The sequence below is a fragment of the Ailuropoda melanoleuca genome, chromosome 1 (genome assembly GCF_002007445.2).
Source record: "Ailuropoda melanoleuca isolate Jingjing chromosome 1, ASM200744v2, whole genome shotgun sequence".
In the NCBI taxonomy this organism is placed as follows: Eukaryota; Metazoa; Chordata; class Mammalia; order Carnivora; family Ursidae; genus Ailuropoda; species Ailuropoda melanoleuca.
Genome location: NC_048218.1, coordinates 1410401 through 1424747, shown reverse-complemented (window position 1 = coordinate 1424747; position 14347 = coordinate 1410401). Strand labels below are relative to the sequence as shown.

The 14347-nt window shown below is 52.1% G+C and overlaps 1 protein-coding gene across 2 annotated transcripts in view; it reads left to right on the top strand.

The window, feature by feature from the left end:
- Positions 1 to 14347, top strand: part of ADARB1 (adenosine deaminase RNA specific B1) — a 129337-nt gene that overhangs the window by 12579 nt on the left and 102411 nt on the right. For both annotated transcript variants that reach the window (XM_034654512.1, XM_002919060.4), the window contains one exon: positions 8768 to 8934. The gene's annotated coding sequence lies outside the window, so the exon portion shown is untranslated. The remainder of the gene's footprint in view (positions 1 to 8767; positions 8935 to 14347) is intronic.

Below are 14347 nucleotides of genomic sequence, written 5' to 3'. Positions count from 1 at the left end.
CCCCACCCCAGGTCCCATGTGTCTGCTGTGCCTCCTGTGGGGGCCAGTCATCCCCCAGGTGTTCATGGGGCTGCCACTGCCTGCCGTCCAGCTGTTGTCTTCTTGGTGAGGCTGTCTCGCTTTGCCCTCCCCCGGTTCTTCTTGTCTACGTCACCCTGCTTGGTGAGCACTGGACATGGCATTGTTTGCTGGTTGGCATGTGCGTGCTTTCTCCCTCTGCCCTGCCGCGTGAGCTCATGGTCACTGCTGTGGATTCAGGTCCCTAGCAGGCCTGGAAATAGCCCCTGTGCCCAGGCAGTGTCCTTGGCCTGTGTTCGCCTCGGGTTGGTCTGGCAGCATGGAGCAGAGAACCTGGCTGGTGTGGCTTTTATAAAGCTCTTGGGCCCCTTATGCCAAGAAGTGCGCAGTCTGGGGCTGGAACGGTGCTTTCCGGGCCCTTGTGTCTCTCCTGTCTGCTAGTTTATCCTCGTGCTTAGGGGTGACTTCTGACTGCAGCCTGATGTTCCAGCAGGAAGGAGGGGAAGCAGGAAGGGGCGGTGTCCCTATCAGGAAGGCATTTCAGGAAACCCCCAGTTTCCATCTCGTTGTCTGGAAGAGTGCCGTGCGCCCTGGTCACTAGGGTCTGGGGCAGTGTCTTTGCATAACAAAATCAGGCTCTGTGAGGAAGGGGTAAGAGGGACAGTGGGCAGTGCTCCCACAGCCCTGTCTGCCGGAGTCCTAACACCTGACTATCAGAGGCTTCAACGCTGCTGAGGTTCTATACTTTGCACCATTTCTTACCATCCCAAGTTCTGGACCAGTTGGGAGACAGGTGAGTAGGGAGTCGATGAAGGCTCTGTTGTACACAGAACTAATTGGAGAATGGGGCTGTCTGTGGCCGAGTGAGCTTGTTAGTGTTTTACCCCAGACTAGACGGACTGACCTACCTGGTGATGAGAATGGCTGGGGACAGGTGCGGGGTGCCCTAGGAAGGGACAAACCCCTTGTGTGCAGTGACCTGAGTGCATGGTTGCTGTGGGTGGGCCCAGCCCAGGATGGGAGAGGAGCTCACACCTGGCTCTGCTGACCCTGCACCTGCAGCCGTGCCTCCCTCCGCGGGGAGGGGCCAGCTGGGTTCTCTCCAAGAACGAGAGCCCCCTCGGCCCCCAACATGGCTTTTGCTGTGTCTGTGGAAGAAGTCTGGGGGAAGTGCTGTCTTGGGCTGGGCTACCATCTAGCCGTGTGCCCCAGGGATGGCTGCCACAGCCCTGTCCTCACACAGCCCCCCGGGAGGCAGGGAAGGGCAGGCCCCCCTCCAGAAGAGCTGCTCATGTCTTCACCCACTTCTTTGCAGCCACCTGGTGTGGTGTCTGAGGCCAACTCTACCGCACAAGCAACCCCACCCAAGGGCATATCCAGAGCAGCTCGTGAGAGCTGAGGGGAACCCGGGGAAGCCTGTCTGGGGTTTGGGAGGGACCTTTCCCACATCTCAAGTGTGCCCACACAGCTTCCTCTTCCAGTTCAGCTGCCCCCGCTCTGTGTTTTCTGCAGGGGATTAGATGTGGGCATGGATGTGCCCTGGCCCCTCAGCAGTGCCTGCAGGTCAGGAAGAACAGGGGGTGCTGCTTCGGTTCCACCGTGAGGTGGTCACAGTGCCGTCTCTTTGTTAGTTGAGAACTGGAGAGCAGAGCTTTGCTGGAAGAGCTAAGGTGAGCTTGTGAGCTTTGCTGGACGCATAGCAGGCAGATGTGGTCACAGAGGAGCCTGTGGGCCAGCTGCAGGTCACCGCGTCTTGCTCGGAGCCAGGGGTGGCACTGGGCGGGGGGGGTGAGATCAGAGCTGTGGTTTGGAAGGTTCTCCCTGCTGCTGGCGGGACAACAGGTCCGGGTGGGGGCGGGGAGACTGCTGTCCAGGCGGGAGGTGCAGGATTAAGGCAGGCAGAGACTTGAGGCACAGCACCTGCGTTTTGGCGTGTGCAGGGCATGGAAGGTGGAGCCCTTTTGGGGCAGAACTTGTGGGGAAGGAGATATGGTCGGAGGGGCCAGCAGCCGCTCTGATTTGGACCTGCTGACTTTCACAGGCGGGCAGTTGGCTGGGGCAATTGCTTCTGCTTTTCCCCCTCCAGCTCCGCTCTGGGCCCCAGGCCTGCCAGGTAGCGCAGCGCACCTCCCTCTCCAGGCTGCTGTTCCACAGGTGTTCCTGAACATCTGTGGTCAACCACCTTATTTTCCTTAAATTCCTACCCTTTCTCCTCACAGTGAACGTCGCCAACTGCCCCGGTTGCTGGAAACCTGGCAGCTTGTTCTTGTGGTCACCTCTAGTCCCCAGCACATTTTGTGTCCCTCTAATCCTCCACCCAGGATGCCTGCTTCTCCATGTCCCCCCCCTTGGCCCAGCGGCCCACAGGCTACCACCATCTCTCCTTTGCCCCCAACAGAAGCCTCCTGACTGGGCCCTGAATCCTCCCTCATGGTCTCAGCACCCTTCGCGCAGCTGCCAGAGCTCACTGTCGTCCTCTCGCTTACAGTCCCTTAGTGACTGGCCCTCGGGGCCGCGGTAAAACGAACTTACTCCTTATCCACCAACACCTGGCTTGACCCAGCTCCCATCTGCCTCCAGCCTCCCCCACACGCTCTCCCCGGATGCTCCAGGCCCACGGCCCCCTCCCCCCGACCACTCTGTCTGCTTGGGTCCAGTTCCTTGCCTTTTTAGCTTCTTGCACGGGCTTGCTTGTTCCCACCTCGTGTCTTTCCCCGTGCTGCTCTCCCTCCCTCAGATGGTGGCCACCACCTCTGAGATGATCCTGACCTGCCTGTCTGTGGAGGTGTCCTCTCATTCTCAGTTGAGGGAAGTCCTTATTTGTCTGGTCACTAGAACCAGACTGTTGGGTTTCAGCCATCCCAATCCCACCTCTCACTGTGTGACCTTGACATGCTATTTGCCTTCTGGGCCTTGGTTTCCCAGTCTGCAAACTGGGCATACTAATACCTCCCTCATGACTGTGAGGATGGGACGATTGTGTGAACCACTTGCAACAGTGTCTGTGGATGGCAGGAGCTGGGTAAGCACTGGACCAGGCACTGGGCCGAGCTCCCCCGGAAGGGCAGGTGTTCAGGAAGTCAGGAGTTGGGCACCTTAGCCTTGAGCCTCTCTGTGTTTGCCTTGGAATCAGAGATGCGGCCAGGTTATTCTTGGTGTTTTAGGCCAGACTGGGCATCTTCCCTGTGCAGCAGAAAGGATTGATTGATCCCAAAAAAGAGACATAGTTTCCCCAACAAAACACATGCCTGAGTTGTTTTACCAGCAGGTAGGTAGAGCTGGAGCTAGAGATAAAGTCTGATAGAAGCCTGGGACTGGGACAAAACCTTGGATCATCTGATAGGAATTTCCACGTCTTCTTTAGGGGTTGTTAATTCAACATTACTGTGAGAGAGTAGGGGTAGGATTGGTGACCAAGAAAATGTAATTTCCTATGGGAGAGCAGCCTTTCCATTGTTCTTTATGTCAAAGAAAGCCATAATTGGCCATCCTTTAATACATAGAATAAAACCTTTTAAATTAGGATTTTTCTTTAGATTGCTCCTCAAGCCTTTAAAAAAATAATTTGCCATTTGTGTTCAATGCAAGTCAATACTGTTATCAGTTTATATAAAGCAAAGCTTGATTACTAAACACAGCATGCGCTCCAGAACATGCAGTGTTTGTTCACACTTGCTTTTCTTGCTCTGCACATTGTTGAATCTCGTGTTTCTGGAATGCTCTCTGAGGCTGGGAGGTCTTTGGTTCTGAAGGCCCCATAAGCCTGGTCAGTAATGGTGTGTCCATGTGGGACCATGGAGCAGAGACTTGGAGACGGTGTCTGTGTGTTGATGGTTGGATTCGACTAATGTCCAGAAAGTACTTTAGGCTTTGTCCCAGGTACTGTTTAAAAATATTAATAGGAAAGCATTCAAGTGTGGGTTTATAAAGATAAAAACATGTATTAAACAACAAAAAAAAAGTGTGACTATAACTCAGGCGAATGTAACCTAACTCCAGACCTTGTGTTCAAGATTTAAGATACGTATTAAAAAAGTCACCTTTAAACTGTAAAAATTATTCGACATATACAAAAGTAAAGCAGCATTTCAAGATTCCATGAGTTTATATACTACTCTTAGGAGTTAGGTCAACAGTGGTCCTGCAGAGTTCTTTCCTCTGTGGGATGCGCAGGGCAGCAGAGTGCACACGCTGGGCATGGGGATGGTCTGCTGTCATTGTGCTGGCCCCTGTCACTTACTGTCCCCAAGTCAGATGCAGCCACCAGCTCCCAAGAGAGCTCAGCTTCCCAAGAGCTGCATCAGGCACCAGGCCTGGCTGCTACGCATCACCCACGATACAGAGAAACGCTATGCAGACTACCCAGTCATTTTTTGACTTTATACATTTAATGAACCAAAGTAAAGGTAAAATATCTTTTAATTCTCAAGGTAGAGCTGCAGGTACCCAAAGTTCCTAAGCCCCATCTTGAACTCAGTAGGATGTCACCAGCTGCTTTCAGTCTGTTCATGGAATCTCAGGAGGTGTGACCGTTGTGTCCACATGCTGCAAACCAGTCACAGTGGGATTCTCTATTTTCTGGATCCATTTCTACTAGCAAAGTCAAGGAGTGGAGGGCGGTGATCCCTGGCGCTCTGTGCCCACGCTAGGCAGTGCTGGCTGCGCTGGATGGGCGCCCTACCCGAGCACCAGCCGCGGGGCGAGCGGGATGAGCGGGGCCAGCAGGGCGAGCGGGCTGGGTGCGGGGCGCAGGGCGTGGGCTGCCGCCTTGAGCTCCATGCCCGGCAGGGGCTGGCCTGCCGACGAGTTGCGGTCCGGGGTCGGGGTGGGCGCGGTGTCCGTGGGCTCCATACGGGTGTGCGCGGACAGGAGCAGGACCAGCAGCAGCAGCAGCAACGCGGGCACGGGCTGGCTCGCCATGTCCGAGCGCTCGGGGCGTGTCCCCTTGCCGGTGCTGGCGGTAGTGGCTGTGCCCGGCAAGTCTGCTCTACGCAGTCCTCTCAGGGTCCTGTCCGGTGAGGTCTGGTCCGCTAGCTGCGGTTAACCGTCGGCTCCCGGGATCCCGCCCCACTTTGCGGCACGCCCACGCGCCACCGAGCCTGCCGAGTTCGTGCTTCCGCGCGGTGGCCACTCCACCGAGGTTTCTTCCGCGCCAGGTCCCCGCCAGCGCCTAGTCCGGCTGCAGAGCTGCTAAGCAGGGCTTCTGGGCACGCCTGTGGCATGTTACCACTATTCTGCAAATCCCTGGGTTCAGGGATTTCAGGGGACTTCGGAAACCTTACCTCCTGCTGTGTGCACACGGAGCTTTTGTGTTAAAAACCTTGAGATTATGTATCTTTTTCTTAAATATGCCTGTGATGTAGCTAAAACTTCTTTTTGTTAATGCTTCTCCAGAGTTTTGCTCATGTGCAACATTTTCTTCTTGGACTGCAGTTTGAAAGGATAACTTATTTCTTAAGTAAACCAGGGACCCTTTTGTTTTGGAAGTTATGATGAACTCAGCCATCTTCAGAGCTGTAAAATTTTCTCCCCAAGCAGAACTCTTGTGAAAATTTCCAAATACTATATACTTAATATATAGACATTTGAATTTTTAAATTTTTATTTTTTTATTTGTCTTTTTTAGTAACTCTCCACCCAATGTGGGGCTCAAACTCATGACCCCAAGATCAAGAGTCACATGCTCTACCGACTGAGCCAGCCACGCGCCCCCAGACGTTTGAACGTTTTGAATGCCTGTTATGAACCAAACTTTGCTGATTGTTGGGCAGAAGAGAGCCACCGGAAACACTGTAGGGAGAGTCCTGGCAGCCAGTATATGCTGTGTGAGACTGGTTATTTATTTCTAAGCACAGACTGAGCGTGCGTTTTGCTTATTTTATCCTAAAGAATTTAGTGTATCTTCCTTACGCGGATTTGGTCTCTACATTGCAATCAACGCAAGGATTTAAAATAATTCTATGTGTTTTTAAATTATAAAAGTATGCATATCTTTGGAAATGAGTATGCAAGCACTTTAAAATGAAAGGTTTAGGCTTCCTCCCCCATCCCAGTCCCTGCAGGGAGCCTCTTCCATAAGACCACCTGGTCAGTAGCCAGGGAAAGTCAATTTCCTTAGAACAAATTTGGTGCAGTATCAGAAGTAGGAAGATGGATTCAGGGTCAGTTAAACTGGTCAGTTAAAAACAGCTTCTTCCATAAGCATATTTTTCAAATGTGTAACTGTATGTTTCATAAAACAGCACATAAAAAATAAAGAGCAAGGGCTCCTTTCTAGGGCTGGGCAGGACATGCCCATGGTGGGCCTGGAACACCAGGTAGAGCCAGCAAGGAAGGAGGGGCTCAAAACCAAAGCACAGCCCCCACCTTGATGGGCATGTCAGAGGGACACAGGAGCCAGCTGCAGGGGCTCCCGGTGGCCGAAGCTGGACTGGTCCCAGCAATAGAGTGGAGTGGTGTTGGACTATAGCCCACACTGTAAGATAGATACCGTGAGTCCATACTGACATCCGTAAGTCATTCACTCATGCACTGATACAGAAACGGTATTGATCTCCTCCTCCGAAGGAGAATCCCAGGTCTGCACAGCTGCTCCGTCCTCAGGGAGCAGAGGGCACCTGCCCACTCCTTAGGTGGGCTGTGCGTGGCAACTCCCTTCCCCAGAGGACAGTGCGGGGAAGGGAAGGAGCCACGTGGGGTGGGGACACCCGGCAGACTCACCTCCAGGTGACCACGGCCAATGTGAGCAGTGACAAGTCATGTTGACGGCAGGCACCTGGGCCGGACGGGATGGACGGGCACTTCCCTCTGTGGTCTTCCCTCCAGCAACCCCTGACCCCAGTCCACTCATGAGAAACCATCATGCTAATCCCAACGAGGGGCATCCCCCCAAATGCCTGACTGGTCCTCCTCCAAATGGTCAGGGTCATCAGAGAAACTGTCTCAGCCAAGAGGAGATGTAAACGGACATGATCAATGTCACGTGGCATCCTGGATGGGGTCCTGGGACAGAAGAGGGGCATTAGGGGAAACGGAGGAAATTGGAAGCTTAATTAATAATAATGTGTTAATATTGTTGTGTTAATTGTAACAAATGTACCATCCCATGTGAGGTGTTTATAAAGGGGAAACTCTGTATGTGGGAAACCTCTTTACTGTCATCTCACTTTTTCTTTAAATCTAAAATGGTTTTTAAAAATACAATCTATTTTTAAAATATGTTTTTTAAAAAGCTAATAATTCCTTAGAAGCTCCTTTTGTGTTCTCATCCTCTGCCCTAAGTATCATTGACTTTTGTGTTAATTGTTCCCTTGGTTTTCTTTGTAGATTTATCACTTTCATTATTCTAAGCAGCATATCCTTTGGTTTTGCCAGCATGAACTCCACTCAGCAGAAAAGGGTCATATTGCGAGGCCCCTGGGTGAGGCTGGGGTCTTAGTGGCTGTGGATGTCCAGGGGCTTCACTTGCAGTGGTTCCTCCTGGGGAGTGTCTTTACACGTTTTACGTCTCTCAAGAGTTGAGATCTTTTAATGAGTCACCCAGGACTGCTGCCGCCTCGTCCACCCACTTCTTTCTTGCACGTCCCCTGTCCCGGGAGACCTCGGATGGAATCGGACATCTTAGTGATCTGGCTGAGAGGAAGCTACATTGGGTTGCATTTAGTTTGGGCTTAACCGGATACATGTATGTGGGTGTGGTCACTTCTGGGAGGACTTAGGCACTGCCTTGGTGTGGTAAGCTTGGATTCTGTAGTCATCCTATGAGGGGGGCATAAAGGAGCAGGGCCAAAGGAGAGGGGCCATTGCCCACTGCACCTGTTTACCTTGGGACCCCTGGGGGAGAGTTAGACCCCAGAAAGAAGAGGGAAGATCAGGACAGGGGCCAGCCCTGACTACTGCTGGGGGACGGGGGTGGGGCTGGGGTGATGGGCCAGGAATGGAGGTGTTCTCAAGGAGGGGTTTCTCAAAGAGCTTTGTGATGAAACTCCTGTCCAGCTGGCTAGCAGCCAACTCCAGCAGAGTTCAGATGGTCTCAACTTTGGCCAGAGTGGACAGACACAGTGTTGCAGGGGACACTGCAAGGGGTCGACGCAGAGGAAGTGGCAGGAGTGGCGAGGGGGGGTTTTGGGAGCAGGGCCCCTGCCTTGCAGCGACGGGCAGCCCATGGGTTTGGACGTGCCCCCTGCTGTCCTGGTGAGCGCCCAGCAGCCAGCCTGGGGGTCCTGGCTCAGCCCCCTGCCCCATACCCATCCTGCAAGTCTTCTTGAGGTGATGGCTGGCCTCAGGGGTCATGGTTTTTATGACATTAATGCAAAGTTGGCATTTTTCCTGGGGGGAAATATTCCTGGATGAAGTCCGCACCTTCTGAGCGTCAAGTTGGATAACGGTTAGCGTGGAAACAAAGCGAGTGATGCAGGTTGCTGGGTTCACTTCGGAAGTGATTTTCTGTTATGGTTTAGATGCATTTTTGATCCTTTGCTTTTTTGATATTTGACTTTGTCACTTGTGATTTTTTAGAGGATATCTGGTTTCATTTTGGTCTTTTAAGTATGATAAAAGAGACAGCATGGTTTCTCCATTTGCTCCAGATGCCCCCTTGTAGCTTCAGCGGTTCCCAGGTCACGATTAACTGAATGTGTTTTGAATGTGACCACCCCTGAGAGTTAGGCGTAAGGAAAGATGGAGTCGCTTTGAACACCGTGCAGATAAACGCATGCTAACAGCGTGTTCTTCCTGTGCTTGCTTGTAGACTTGCTCCGCACGAGCGTGCACATGTGGGTCATAGGCGTGTTTCAAGAACCCACCTCCTTCGAGCAAGTGTGTGGTGCCGTGGGAAGGTGAGGGACCTGAAATCCTGGCTCGCCTGTCTACTAAGTGCCAAGAAACCCACCACGTCCAGGCTTTTGAACTTGTGAGGTGAGTTTTCTGTCTGCGGTGCACCCGTGTCTAGGCATTCTGGCTGAGATCAGTCTCTTTGGTGTGTAGTCTGGTTGCTTATGATCCTGTGTCTTTGTGAAACAAGTGTGGACGAAGGTCAGCGCTGTGGTGTGGAAATCCTTCTGTGAGAAGGCAGCTACCCCAGTGTCTTCTCATGTTTTAGGGTTCTTTGCATCTTAAGTTGTTGATGAAGTTGTTCTTGGATTCTCAAGTGTTGCCAGTAGCATTTCAGGTTCTCAACACTGTTTGCTTTTGTTTCTTTCTTTTCCATGGTGGCATTGATTCCTTTGTCTTTACTGCAGTTGTACCCCATGAGAGTGACCTTACTAAATTCCTTGGTTTTTTTTTTTAATAGGTCCCTTTCTTCATTTGGCTATGAAGTCTGTTGATTTTAAAGCCCGTCTATAGTATTTAACCAGGCTCTCTGTGTGTAGTTGTGGTCGTGTTCATTGTTGCAGCCTAGACTAATACAAATAGAGTCTGTCAATAACTAATCCTTCTAAATGTGTTCATTATTGTTGCTCCAAAACCATCCTGACCATGTGGGCCAGAGACAAGTGTGCATAGATGTGCGTACTGTGATTTCTGGATTGAGTTTGCCAGATGTGAGTCTCCGTGGTAAAGCCAGGGAGAGCCGGGGGAGTGTGTTTGCTGTCACCCTTTTCTCTTATTCTCCTAAAAATGAGTGAATTGGGAATTAGTCAAAACAACAAATTAATAAAAAATGAATTTTTCCAGCAATGTAAGAAAAGTTTAGCATGTTTTACTTATACAAAGCCTGTTTAATGCTGTCTGAAGTTGGTTAGGGTCCTTCTGGTGGAAGGTGCTCCAGGCTAGGGATGAGCCGGTGGAGGGTGTTCCAGGCCAGGGATGAGCCGGGTGGAGGGTGCTCCAGGCCAGGGATGAGCCGGGTGGAGGGTGCTCCAGGCCAGGGATGAGCCGGGTGGAGGGTGCTCCAGGCCAGGGATGAGCTGGGTGGACGGGATCCCTTGCGAGTGAGAGGACGTGGCTGGAGATGCGGTAGGTATGATACATGATTGTTGGAATACTGAAACAATGAAATAGGTGTCAGGTATGTATGTCCTATTTATTTCAAGTTTTAATAAAAAAGTAACATTTAGAAATCTAAAAATCTGTTTTTCAGGACCCACAAATGTCAGTCATTCAGTCTGTTTTAGATGGAAGTTCCATTTGTCTCTATGAAAAAGTCTTATCCAAGGCTTAAACACGAGCCAGACGGGTGAAGAAGAGGTTGGAGATGAAGCCGATGGAGTAAATTTTGGTGCTAACCTGTCCTCCTCACGGCGGGGTGAGGTGCTGGGCACGTGGGCCCCAGGGAGTGAGACGCAAAGTCGCACAAAACACAGATGTGCAGTTTCATTAAAGATTGTAAGGGGCACCCGAATGTTCTTACCAGCCAGGTTGAGGACAGGACAAGAGAAAACACAGGCATAAGTTTTGGAATCGCACCGGTAAAGTGATCTGTTTGCAGGATCCTCAGGAAACCCCTTCTGTGGCGGTACACTGTCCCATACAGTGGCCACCGTGTGGGAGGGCACAGCCCCAGAATCAGTGATTTAAAAAACCCAAATCATAAAAATTCGCCAAGGCAGCAGAAATAAAACATAACAAACCTCCTTAGTAACCTAGTGTTCACAGAGGACCCTGTAGAGGGGCTGGCCCCATTCACAGTAGCTACAAAAACGATCCGGTACTCAGGAATGAACGTGGTAAGACAGGTTCAAAACCTAAGTGAAGACCATTCTAAAAAGTCTTGAGACAGACACAGAAGCAGCCTCGAGCAGATAGAAGGGCATGCCCTATTCGTGGTAAGGGTGTCATGGCATCATTTCCATGGTGGTTCTCCCCCGGGCTAATATGCAGAGTTCATGTGATTCCAATAAAAATATGAATGCAACAAGAGTCATTAGTTTCCCTCGGGCTGGACATGTTGATTCTAAAAGTGACACAGAGAAACAAGCACGCATGGAGACCTAGAAACTCAGAAGAGAAAGGGCTGAGAAAAGGCACATAGCCTGCCAGACATTAAAATGCACCGGATAGCCTCTCTCCGTGAAATCGCATGGTCATGGTGTGACTAGTGCCACAGGAGACTCGGAAGCCCGAATCTGGATGGACATGTCATCTGTGGTTAGGGTGGTGTCTCAAGTTGCCGGTCATGAGGGACTTCTTGAGAAGTGATTTTGGGACGGTTGAGCACCATTGTGTGGAAGACAGCGCTGGATTTCTGCCCTACACCATGCGCAAGAATAAGCTCCAAATGGCTCCGAGAGCTAAGTATGGAGGCCGAAGCTATTCAGCTGAAGAGAACCTACGTGTGGGGCGAGGCTTGTCGAAGTAGGACTCAAAACTCAGGTTCAGCAAAAGAAAAGATGCTCAAAATTGACTCCATTAAAACAATACCACAACAGTGGAAACCTGCCTGAGTGAAACAAAACAACAGAATAATGTGAGTAAAGTCAGAAGACAGAAGGATCAATTGTGAGAAAAATCTTTGCAACATATCATAAATCCTTAAAAATCGTGGGGAAGAAATAGACCAAATCCTGTAGGAAAACAGGTGAAGGCACACATGGGCATTCCCCCGTGCACACTCACACACGCGTCGATGGCCCTTCCGCATCCCCGGGGGCTCATCGGATCGGCGGGAGTGAGGCGTCAGCCGTGTCTGGCGTCACTGGCCGTGGTGGGGTAGACGACACAGTTACGCGGAGCGCGGGAGCTTGGGCGCTGTGTCTGAGCTCGCTCACAGGCGGCGTGCTGGGCAGGGGACTTGAGAGCAGCGCGGTGCCGCTGCCTCTAGGTTGTGGGGGCCAAGCACAGCGAGTCGGTGGGTTTTTGGGAACCTACCTTTGAGCTCCGTCTCTGCCTCCTGTGGTTACTCTGGGCTGTTTCTCCTTTCCTCCAAGCCCCGTGCCTCATCCCCACACTTAGGGATTGCTCGGTTTGGGGGTATCTGCTCTGCTGCCGCTTTTCTTGTGGCATCTCTGTGCTCACGTAGGGTTTCCTACCCCGGTAGGGAAGTATGGGAGGGGCCTGAGGCAGAGGGGGGTGCCCGGGGAGCAGGCAGCGCTTTCTCTGCAGGCTGCGTGGCTGTGGCCCCGCTGTGCCCGCATGGCTGGGTGACCCGGTGGAGCCCACTCTTCTGTGGCTGGACGAGCCCTGTGCGTACAGCGCTGAGAAGGTTGGCGGCGCGAGGTTGGAGTCCGTCTTGTGGATTCGAACTGAAGAAGTCATACGGAGAGGAGGCAAGATGCAGAGGAGGGCTTGAGACCAGCAGAGCTTCCCGAAGGGCAGAACGTCTGCTCTGGGCTGTGCCGGAACTTTCCGTCCCTGAACCGCAGGCCTGGCCCTCCCACCGCCATCCCACAACAGACACCCTCTGTTAACAGGAGACTGCATTCTCTGCCCCTGGATTTTTTGTTAAAGGCTGAATTGTTGTTTTGACTTATGACCTCATTGTGTAGGTCCCAGTGTATATCTAAGACCAAACGTCTTTCCTCTGCTTGGGCCTTCTACATGGAGAAGACGGCCTGGCAGGGGTGATGACGCAGACCGAGCACCAGTTCTGCTTCCGAACCTCCTGTGCCCAGCAGGGCAGGAGCGGTGGGTCCCGGGCCAAGGCCCCTCCAGGCCGGGAAGTGCTTGCTCACTCTGTGGTGGGTGGACAGGAGGGCCAGGGTCGGCCCTGCCGGCGGCTGGGGCTCCTGAGATGCCGGTTCTCACTTGGGTTGGGGAACGGTCATGGGACAGCAGCCACCCTGCCTAATGAGGCCACGCCAGGTGCAGGAGCAGTCAGAGAGAGGGTGACGGTGCCTGCCGTGTGGTGTGGGGCCTGATGTGTCACTGGCCCCTTCCACATAGCCAACTTTGTGTTCGCTCACTCTGACTACCAGGATCCCCTGCTGTCCCCTTCCCTGATGGCACGAGCCCCTCCTCTGCTAACCGTGGCCTGCTTTGGAGGATGTATTTGTGCTGTGTTACATCTGAACACTTTAGGTGCATTAGGGGCCTGGCTGGAGAGAACACGCCTCTCCTTCCTCCGCTGGGGCTCATTTCAGGGCAGAGTCTATGCCTGAGCTCTCGCGGTGCCCGTTTCACGCTCAGCCTGTGACCATGGGCTGCCCCCGTGATGGCCGTGGTACCCGGAGCCATGCCCTGGCTGGACGGCCTCGGACTGGTCCTCTAGGCCTGTGGGGCCGGGCTGCCCAGCATCAACAGCCCCACCCTTCCAAGGCTGTGCTGGCACAAGCCGCTGTAACACCCTCTGTCACAGCTGGTCGGCAGTGTTGTGCTCCCACCGACTGCCATCTTCCTGCTCTCTGTGTAAGGGCTTCAGGCTTCATATAGTTTAGGGCACCGACTAAACACCAAGTGGCCCTGCGGAGGGGATACTTGGAGACCCTTAACTTGTGCCGTTGAAACCCCACCCACCTCCCTGAGCCGCTTTGAGAATTAAATTCACATTTAAAGTGGTGTCTGGAAAACACTGTGGAGATTCCTCAAAAGTTGGAAATAGAGCTACCCTATGACCCAGCAATTACACTACTAGATATTTACCCCAAAGATACACATGGAGTGGTCCGAAGGAGCACCTGCACCCCGATGTTCACAGCAGCAATATCCACAACAGCCAAACTATGGAAAGAGCCCAGACGTCCATCCGCAGCTGAATGGATAAAGATGTGATGTAATTATATACGATGTAATATTACTCAGTCATCAGAAAGGATGAAATCTTGCCATTTGTAGCGACATGGATGGAACTAGAGGGGATTATGCTAAGTGAAATAAATCAATCCGAGAAAGACAATTATATGATTTTACTCTAACTATGTGGAACTTAAGAAACAGCATAGAGGATCACAGGGGAAGGGAGAGAAAACTGAATGGGAAGTCATCAGAGGGGGAGAAAAACCATGAGAGACTCTTAACTCCAGGGAACAAACTGAGGGTTGCTGGAGGGGAGGAGGGTGAGGAGATGGGGAAAGTGGGTGATGGGCATGAAGGAGGACACTTGATGTGGTGAGCGCTGGGTGTTACATGCAACTGATGAATCACTGAACTCTGTGTCTGAAACTAATGATGTAATGATATACTATATGTTGGCTAATTGAATTTAAATTAAAAAAGTAAAGTGGTGCCACTAGCCACATGTGGCTTTTTCCATTTAAATTACACAGAAACACAGGTCCACTTGCACAGCGGCGCTGGTCTGGGCAGGGACACTCAGGGGTAACAGGGAGCTGACTGAGCGCAGGCCCCGGGGAGCGGTGTGTGTGGCCCCCCTTCCTTCCCCCTGGCGCCTTTCCTGGTCCTATTTCTGTTATTAAACTGTGTGCTTTGTCACAGAACAGTCAGACAATAGAAA